At 48.8% G+C, this 10,343-nt stretch overlaps 1 long non-coding RNA gene across 1 annotated transcript; it reads left to right on the top strand.

Annotated features, from left to right (window-relative positions):
• Positions 1–1,274: 1,274 nt before the first annotated feature.
• Positions 1,275–8,364, top strand: LOC143694838 (uncharacterized). The gene is made up of 3 exons (XR_013183563.1): positions 1,275–1,380; positions 7,808–7,912; positions 8,043–8,364. It is a non-coding gene; the product is annotated as an uncharacterized LOC143694838 (long non-coding RNA).
• The last annotated feature ends 1,979 nt before the right edge of the window (positions 8,365–10,343 follow it).

Genomic DNA, 10,343 nt, shown 5'->3' with positions numbered 1-10,343 from the left:
CCTTGGTGCCACTGCACATGTTGAGCCATCAGCCACAGCAGAGCTGCACTCCTTCTTTTAAAAGAAAAAGCAGATTCCATTGCACATGTACTATTTAGTCGGGAATCCCGGATGTGATTTCCATGGGCTGTTTCAGACTCATCCTTAACTATTTTGGAATAGTTAAGGATGTGCTGAGATCCCCTGGCTGCTGTGGCCAGGAGGCAAAAGAGCTGAGTGAGCTGGAGCTGCTCCTGCCCTGGGTGGGTGCAAGGCCACCGAGCCCTTCCTGCAGCAAGCCCGGGCTGTTCCCTGGGCCCTGCCAGGCTCAGCCCTGTCCCAATGCCCAGAGCAGCCCAGAGCAGCCCAGAGCAGCCCTGTCCCAGCCCAGAGCAGCTCAAAGCAGCCCAGAGCAGCCCTGTCCCAGCCCAGAGCAGCGGGGCCGTGGCCCCGCGGGTGGCACGGTCCCGCCCGTGCTCCCGGCAGCTCCTCTGCGTTCCTGCGACAACAGAGGGCACCAGCGGCCCTCGCTAGCGCGGCTCTGCAGCCGGACACGGGGGATGCTCCCGGCTCTGCCGACCCTCGGGAGGAAGGAGCCTGCGAACCCAACCCGCTCCTGGCGTTCGGGGCACGGCTGCTCGCCCTGGGCCCGGGGATGCTGCTGGGAGCCGGGATGGGGATGGGGCGGGGAGGTGTGAGGGGCCGGGAGTGCAAGGGGGACTCACAGCCAGGAGGGCACCGACAGCCTTTGGGAATCCTCACTCTGCGCCTCCTGCCTGGCGGGGCCCGACCCTGTCATCTGCACCCCGGGAGAAGCCACTGAAATGCGGAATTTGAGGTTAATCCGCAGTGAAATGGTGCGGGTCAGAGGCTGGGCCCGAGTGTCCCCTGCACTGCAGCGGAGTTCAAGCTCGCTGACAGCGCTGGGGGCTCTGCCTCCAGCGCAGCCCGCAGGGACCGCCCTGAGCCACCTCCAGGCTGGCTGCAGCCCGGCTCTGGGGCAGCCCGGGTCCTGGAGCAGCCCGGCTCTGGGGCAGCCCGGCTCTGGAGCAGGCCGGCTGTGGAGCGGCCCGGCTCTGGGGCAGCCCGAATCTGGAGCAGCCCGGGTCCTGGAGCATCAGCTCCCCAGCGAGCCTGAGCTGCTGCCGCTGTGCCCAGAGCTGCTCCATTTAGGGGTAGCCCTGTATCATGGGGGCAGTGGAGGCGCACCCTGCCCCGCAGTAGGATGGGGCTGCTCCAGCCTGCTCAGCCCCTGAGCCGCACATCCTCCCTCCTCCCGCTCACCCGCTGTTTGTCCCTGCCGCAGGCGCGGTCAGACACGGGATGCGCACGGAGGGATGCGGAGGGATGCCGAGAAGGTGAAACGTTTGTTCCTTTCCTGAAGCACAGCTATCCAAGCAGGTAAGGAGCAGTCACTTTTAGTGATGACCCACTGGTTTTGGTCATTGTGTCACGCAATAAAATAATCAGGGAGTAGAGCAACAAAATACAAGCACAAGTCCTTCTGTTGAACAGCCCCTTTAGCAGAACATTCTGATTCACTGCTACTGTGAAAACAGAAAGAGGCAGTGATTTTATTCCTGCTTTCTTCCATGCAGCTCTGGGACAGAGTTCATCTCTGCTCTGGTTTGTGGGACACTTTCTTTGTTTCATCTTAATTTACATAAGGAAGATGAACGGAGAAAAAACAATGGAGGGGAAAGGGCTTCAAGCAAAGAAATAACATATCACACAACATGAAAATGCCATCCAACCTGTGACATTGACTACTTGCAAGAATAAGAGCTCTTGTGCATGTAATCCATAACCTAGAGTTTGTACCAGGGCCTCATCCTCTTCAGTCCTGCAAATTTGATACATCTTGCCTATTGCAGCAGGACTATTTCCATACCAGAAGATCTACTCACACGAGCACAGGACATTGGATGCTCTGTTTATCCACAGCCTAGAAACATGAAGATCCAAAGTTTCTTCCACTGCCAGGGGCATGTGAAAGCTTTGAGCACATGCTACAGAGATAAGTAGAGACATATGCTTTATGCCAGGCCAAGATGTTTTTATAAAGAGTTTCTGGCCTTGTCTGGTAAAATATTTTATAACTTTTCTGCCAGCAGCCAAAAGGCAGTCAAATATTTAAAAGCAGTAATAAAAGTTCCTATGTGAGTCAGAGTCCTACAGAAATCCCGCTAGTGAATTTCCCCATGGTAGCCTGCAGGACTAGCAAGAAAAAAATCCCACAGAACTTTGCTGGTATGAAGTATTTTTTAACAAGCTCTTGGAAGTGGCATGGAATGTCCTTGCAAAGGCCCTGAAACCAGATCCCAGGCTATGTGAAGCCTAAAAATCAATTCTGGTATTTTTTTCTTAAATTACTATAGCCTCAAATCTGATTTTACTCCTAGGAAATCACAGAGAGGCCAGCTTCATTGTGACCTTTAAGCGGCATCTCACTTGTGGATAGAAGAATATGCACAAGTGTGTATTCCTTTAACCTGGAATCCAGCATACTGGGATGCCCATGCCACAGATGGAGCAAGATATTGCCCTGCCATGTGCATAGCCTGGGCTCAGCTCTGCTCTCCCTTCCTGCCGAGCTCTGCTCTTATAGCTCTAATGAAGTGCCTCTTCTTTCCCTTTCAAAGTCCTCAGGTGATCTCCTCCTGCTTGGAAACTGCAATGAGACCCTGGGCTTTTTTGGGAAAGAATCTCATTAAGATCCAAGGCCACAAAAGCTTCTCTGCTATTTCTTCCTGCTGCTAAAGCCCTGTCAGTAACCATTGTGCTCAGGCTTGGCTCTGCTGTGGGCAGCAGTGCTGGGGGCGGGGGCAGGCACAGGTACATCACAGGTGTGTCACAGGTGTGTCACTGGTGTGTCACAGCAGCTGACTCTGACCCCAGTTCATGGGCTGGCAGATGCAGACATTCACGTTCTTCATCTCTCAGTTGGCAGATGACACCAAGAGAGGGGAGTGGTGCTGCTGGCACCTGCCTGCAGGATGTGTGCAGGGGCTACTTGGTCACTGATTTTGTTTTACAAACTGCTTCCACACTGCAGTTCAGGCCTGGTTTGGATGCTCTTCCCTGGAGCATCTGGGAGCTGATCCGAGAGTCCTGCTTGGCCTGAATCCCTCTTATTGCCCTTGGACCTTGCCCCCTTTTGTTTTTTGCCTCTTCCAGCCAAAAATCTCCCAAGAGCTAACTATGTTTCTGTGGTTATTCCTGTGCTTCTGACGCTAAAATGGGAAGAAGAGTGTCATTTCCCCACAACAGAACACCAGGAAATGTTTCACTTCAGCTTGATGTTAAAAAGTGAGGCAATTGGTGGGACAGATGAGTCTTTCTTGGAGCTGTTTTTCAGGTCCCCCACAGACATGTTATGCCAAGTGTGACAGCATCAGCACAGCAGACCTCAGCAGAGAGGCTTTGAGCTAAGCAGGACTGGGCTCACACAGACGTGGGATGTCACCATGCCTGCCAGGCTGCTCAGTCTGACAGCACAGATCCTCTCCTGGATGTCCCAGTTCCCTGTCCTGTGCTCTGGCCCTGACCCCTCCTTCTCTTGTACAGGAAAGCCTCTACAACCTGCCTGGTCCCCCTTCCCCAGTTCCACTGCTGATTAGTGTGATCTTCAGAACAACCTACGTGCAGGATGAAGGCAGCTGCTCTCTAATAATGTGTGAGGGCAGCACTTCTCCCTGGGAATGGAACATGGGTTTTCTGAGCCTACAGGGAGGGCCTGTGAGCCACAGCATGGTGGTACAGCTGAGCTGCTCTCCAGAGGAGTTGGGGGAAAGCTGGGGGTTTATCACCCAGGGCAGGAGGCAGCCTCTCCTTCCTCCTGGCCTTGTCTTGGGCAGAGAGCCCAGCTCCCATAGCCTGCCTGGTGAGCAGCCTTCTTCCCAAGGTGCCTGACCTCCCAAAATGTGCCCTCCAAAATAGCAAGCTGCTTTGAGCATATGGCAGAGAGAAGGGACAGTGAAGAAGTGTCTGGTTACCCACCTCAGCTCCCTCCTTCCCCTCCTCTCTGGGGAGGGAGGTCTGCCCTCCTGGGTGTCAGGAGAGATTCCTTCAGGGAGAGTTTGGCAGTGCAGATTTATGACAAGCATCTTACAACTCATTGCAGATTTGGGTAACACTTGGTGAAAATGCTGTCACCAGCTGCATGCTTCTCTCCTTGGAAACCCCAGTGTTTCTCTGTGCTCAGCTTGCTGCCCCAGTTCAGCACTGGCAGTGGCTGGGGGAGTAGCTGTGTGTGCAGAGCCAGCCGTTCCTGGCAGCAGGGGGGTGCCTGCACCCAGCCTGGCTCAGGGTGGCTCCCTCAAGGATGGCTGCCTGGTCCCAGGCACCACAGCCCTTTAGGGACAGCGTGGGTTTGCTGCTCATGGGCATCACAGTCAGCAGAGCAGAATAGGAAAGCACAGCCCTTCCACCCTCAGATCATCACAGGATCTATTGAGCAATTCGGGGTGGTTATCTCACAATGATAGTGTAGCCCTGGGCTGTCTCTGAGGTCCTTGCTGGTGCAATGGCTGCTGTTGCATCAGAACCAGCAGTCAGAGCAATGGGGTCATGCTTCCCGGAGGAGGCAAGTGCTGATCCAAGCTGTAAAGATTGCATCTGTCTGTTTGCATTTGCATTTTCAGCTGCAGGATGAATGCCAGGGTCCTGGGGGGGGCAGAGGGGATTTAGGTTAAGCAGGACTTCCAGATCAGCTCCAAGTTTGTCACCTTCTGCTAAAAATCTGCAATGGACACTGGTGGCCCCTGCAGTTGCTTCTGGATTCACATGTATTTCTCCTGGTGAATCATTAAAGCAGGGGCAGCATGAGGCAAAGCTGGGAATTTAGGCAAGGAAAATAACTGTTTGTTTGTCAGATGCCTTGGGAGAAGCTGAAGTGATCATAAACAGTGGAGCAACTTGGAAGTGTGCAGCACTGAGACACAGCAGGCATCCCACATGCCAGATCTCACTCTCAACATCCAACCTGGAACCACCAGCAGGAGCAGCTGGTGGCACGGATGGCTGCACAGTTGTGTTGGTCACCTCTTGCTGATGGGATGTAGAGATGCTGGTGTTTCTTGTGTAGTGGGCAATTCATGTTCCACAGCAGCCTGCGGGATTGTGGTGATTCATGGGGAACAGGAAAACCTAGCTTTATCTTCAGGGAGAAAACTGCTGAACTTCAGATTTCAGAGCCTTTGGTTTGGTTGAATTACAGGTTCAAATCCTGAGGTTCAAACAAGGTCTTTCTCCCTCTGAGACAAATGGAGTGTCATGCAGTAAATCACCAATGACTCTCTTTGTTAGCTGCTGTGTTACTTTGAAAACGGCATCATGACATATTTCAGCTTTCTGCAAAATAAATAACTGCACCATTTATCAAAAAGGTTTGCTTTCAGAAAGGTTGCCACTCTTTTAAGGCATCAGAGATTCCTGGGAATGAAGGAGATAAGAGGAACACAAGATGCCTCTTTTCTTTTCTTACTCTATTTTATTTGACATTTCACTTTTTTTTGCTTATTTGAAAAAGCCCTGATGAGGAGTGATCCTTGGCTGTGGCATGTCTCAGCAGACTTGGTGGAGTGTGACAGTGAGGGCCATGTGCTGCCTGACTGGCCCCTGAGGTGATGGGGAGCAAAGGCACCCCTGCTGCCTGCAGCTCCCTGCAGCTCCCCTGCTGCCTGCAGCTCCCTGCAGCTCCCCTGCTGCCTGCAGCTCCCCTGCTGCCTGCAGCTCCCCTGCTGCCTGCCATTACCCTCACACAGGAGGAGGACTGAGATTGCTCTTCTCCCCATGGCAGCAAACATCACCCATCAAACCCACCTCCAGGTGTCTTGCAGTGGAAGACACAGCTCCTGGAACACCAGCAGAATCACCTCATCAGGACTGATGGGCAGTGACAAGCAGCATATTCTGCCTCCTCGGCTGATATGGCACAGCCAGAGCATGGATGCTTGCTGGAGGTTCATGCTCCTTTCTCACAGACCACCCCTGCAAGGCAACATGCTCAGCTCTGCTGTGTGCAGTGGTTGTGCAACACAGGTGTGCTGCCCCAACAAGGCACCTGTCAAATGCAAACACTGTCACAGGTGAATTCCTCCTCAAAACTTCTACAGGGAGAGCTGTGTGAAAAAAAAAAAAATCCAGCAAGTCAGAGAAACACTTTTGAAACTTTGTATTTATCTTCTTTTAAAGCAATCTCCAGTTTTCAACGATATCCACACACTCATTCTTTGTCTAGGACAGGATATAATACACCGGATGAAATGTCAAAAAGCAGCCCCTGTATTCAGCATGCTCTACAGTAATTTGTTTTATAGTGTGAGCAACAGTATCTTGTTTTGTGCTTGACATAGCAAACATTACCAGTGTCCAGGCACCACCTCACTAACTTTTTAAAACAGAAGTATATTGCAATCAGCTTTCTGTACCATCTATGGGATGCCCTCAGTGCTTTCCAAATGCCTGGGAGTCCTAAGTACCAGGCAGGAATTGGCATCCTCTGTTTACACGTGGGAAAACAGAACTAAAAGAGTTTATGTCTCCTGTTTCCAAACACAGTCACTAGCTTTGGGTCTCTGTCTTCTTGGTGCCAAACTGTGAGAGCTTTTAATTTCTGGCATGTGTGCAGAACAAAGAGCAACTGTTCGCTGGTTTAACTGGTTTGACTTGTACACAGCTCCGTTGAAAAGGTACCTTAATGTAAAGTCTGTGTAGTGCACTGAAGAAGCAGATGTTCCCTCCATCCCCATTGCATCCATCAGGTCTGGATTTTACAAGTGCCCCAGTCGAGGCCAACAGTGTTTGCAGTGTCCAGTGCTGCTGAGAGCTAGGCCAGGTGTTAGATCAAATGTCTGGAGCTGTGTGTAACATTTTTTCAGATGTGCTTCTCAGTGATTTTTTTCCAGACAGATGCGGGAAGTCTGTGGTAGAGCTGGGAACAGAGCCTGTTCCTGTGCTGTGAGAGGCTGTGCCCCTGACAAGACACAGGCACGGCCCTACAAAGTAAATGTTGTGATTTCATGGCTGGAGTTGAATGGCACCCAGCAGTTGCACCAGGGGAATATTTCCCCCTAGTCTTCAGATTCACAGGCATTCACTATGCAGCTAAAGCCTCAGAAAACTCTGAAATCCAACAGAGGTAGTGTGGTGCTTAATTTTGGGTCAGTTGTACCAGTGCACCTTTTTACTCATGTCCCTGTGTGCAGCTGTTACAGGATAACCTTAAGGGACAATAACCAGGCAGGAAAGCTCAGAGAGCTGGTGAGATAGAGAGGAAAAGGACCATGGGGCTGAGTTTAATACTGGCTTGCACAGAAAGTATTTTAGCCCAGGAGGTGTCTGTTGACTCTAACAGATGTAGCTAAAGCTGCTGCCTGTGCTGGATGGTGGAGTGAGGACTGGGCTTATGGAAGGATGACAGAAGCTGTGGCTCTGCTTGCTTGGTTGAGCTGTCTGGAAGAATCACACATTTCTTTCCTTTTTAACCATTAGTTGAGCTTATCTGTGACAGGAGAGCCTGTCCTGTTGTGTGTGTGAGCATGGTGTCCTCTGCTGGAGCCAGCTGCATGGCAAACCAAGGGCACTGCTGGCCCTGCCAAGCCTGGCAGTGCCTCACTGGCCCATCCACAGCTGGGCCAGGCTTGCAAGGGGTGGGCACCCCGTGGGGGTGTGGGCTGCATGGCAGCTCCCTGCTGTCTGTTCTTCAGTGTTTGCAAGAGCACAAATCCACAGATTTTTCTGCCCACCTGCTTCCACGAGTTCACATTGAAAGCCTACTTTCTCAAGGAGTTGTCTTTTATTTATTTAAGATGTGCTGTTCCCATAGGTTGCACCTGTTCTTAAGGATAGTACCCATGGATAAAGGCAGAGAAGGCACAAAGCCAGCATTTGACAGCAGAATGGTCTTCAAGCACTGACATGACTTGGGCAGGTGAGCTTTCTAAAACGACCAGTTGAAACCATATCCCCCAACAACCCCTCTGCCAGTATAGGTCAGGAATGGTGGCTTTTCTTGAGTAAAATTTCAGTCAGGCTAATTTTTCTTTCTGTTTCTGTTTCAGCAAATGCTAAATATTAAGCTGTGATTACGGAAAAAGTAGTAAGAGGAACTTCAGACTGACAAGCAGGACTTATACTTTTAACTTAGATGGGGAACTGGGAAATTTTTTCAGCAAAGCTGCTTCCATGAAAAAAGAACAACATTCTGGCTGAAAGCATTTCAGCCATCTGCCATAAGAAGGTAAAAACCCCTCAGACCCTTCCCACTGAAAAATTCAGGATTTTCTGTAGTAAAAAACTGAATCTTTCAACGGTAGTTGAAGTATCCCTTTTTTCTTTTTTTTTTGGTATGTATATCAGCATCACTAAAACATGTAAAAGAAAGGAGTTTGGGGAAAACTTCAGCTGATACAGGGCAGGGAACAATTGTGGGCTGGCAAGAACCTGGAATCAATGACCTAATCAGCCATTTCCCTCTCTAATTGCTATGATTCTATAGCTTAAAGAATTACACAACGTGTATTTTAGTTGGAACAAGATACTATTATTGAGTAAAGTGCATAATAATTGTGTTTCAGAAGGTGAAATAAACGTCTATCACCAGGCACTTCAATCCATCATTGTACTTTGCTAAATTACCAAAATTGCACTACATTCAATACTAAAATTGCTTGTAATAAAGTGCTTGCTGGACTGACACTCACAAAAAGATGTCTAGTACCCACATTTGTTTTCCTAATTGACAATTTTAGGCTTCGATCTAGGGAGGGAGGAGCGCCCAGCCCTCCTTGCAGTTTATAGGAACGGAGGGCATGCAGCTCCTGCGGAGGCTGAGTCTGTTAGGATGGAAGGCTCCTGCCTGCATGAAGTACCTCTGACTTCCTACAGCTTTTAAGTCTTTGGTTAGGTCACTGTATGAATCCATTTCACCTACATTTATAAAAACAATAGGCTTTGATACAAACCTTTCTCATAATGCTATACCGCTTGATTATCTTGCTCTGCAATTTCTTCCCTGCCTACTCATTAATTAGTGCCACATTTTGCAGACTTGACCAAGAATACACAGCATAGAGATACATCCCTTGTCTGGGATCTCTGATAATGACACTTTGGGAGATGTCCACAACTCTTGTTGTTTCTTTTTCCTGCAGTCTCTCCACCCTGCAGGATTCTAGTTGGCAAAATGCAAAACTTTTCATTTCAGAAGTCAGAACACTTTGTTTCAGCTCCTGGATATGACATTTAGATCAGGCCCACCTAGAAGAGCATTACTATTTTTGTTTTAGATAGTAGTCCAAAGATGTTAATTAACTGATGCTGAGCTAAATTCAGTTGGTCTTTTAGACTTTGGCTTATGTATGTGGTCACATGGGAAAACACATCGAATTCTTCTACTCAGGCTAAGCAACATCCTTTTGCAAAGGTGTATAACTACTTTTTCATGAGACTGAGTGAACAGCTGAAGAAATCTTGCTTTCTGAAGCCCAGAGTCCTCTTATTTCTCTCAGGAATTTTCCCAGCCTATCTCAGAATGGATCTTTAAGAAATTTAATTGTAACATGTTAGAATTTTTCTTTGGAAGAGAAACACGTATTCCATCCAGAAGACACTGAATTTAACTCCTTCCTGGATGTTTCCATGTCCTCAGCCAAAGGGATGAAACCCTTCTTCATGGCAGGTGACATAATCTGTCAGGTTTATTGACTCTCTAACTGAAATATCAGATGCTCTCATAGGTATTTTTCAGCTTTTTCTTTACATGAAAGGAGATGTGAATGTCTCCTCCATCAGCAGTCACTATATAACATACATACTGTAAGGTCTATTTCAATAAGCTAAGCAAATATGAGGAATTCTGATGGGAAGGAATTAAAGCAGTCTATTTTTTTTCTTCCAAAATAAATATGCGAGTTAATCTGAAAAAGTGGAGAGTGCCAAATATTCATCTGATGTGCTAAAGTGACTCATGGCAAAGGTAGACAGTTTTATAGAGCAATTTCTTTACTTGTGTTGGAAATGGAGAGCTTCCAAGTGGCACTTACGAAACAATTAGCTCTTCAAGGATAATCAGATTTGTATGAAAATGTAAAGATAAGTGATTTAGCTGTGATCTCAGCTGGAAAGTGACTGAGGGTAGTGGGCCACACTCCACAGTAGAAATCTCCTTTCTTTTACTAAATGGCACTTTTGCTGAAATGTGCTGGATTCAAGCAAGAAAGGGCTCCCTTGACTTTCATTGCTAGGATGACACACGACTGATTTGCATCATTAGAGATCTTTGCTGATGGCTGAACTGCTTTGCATATAAATGAGACCTAACCAGAACAGCTGCTCAGCTGGTGGGTGTGAAGGATTTACAG

The sequence above is a fragment of the Agelaius phoeniceus genome, chromosome 10 (genome assembly GCF_051311805.1).
Source record: "Agelaius phoeniceus isolate bAgePho1 chromosome 10, bAgePho1.hap1, whole genome shotgun sequence".
Lineage (NCBI taxonomy): Eukaryota > Metazoa > Chordata > Aves > Passeriformes > Icteridae > Agelaius > Agelaius phoeniceus.
Note: the sequence above shows the minus strand (reverse complement) of the source record. Positions and strands in the feature narration are given on the sequence as shown.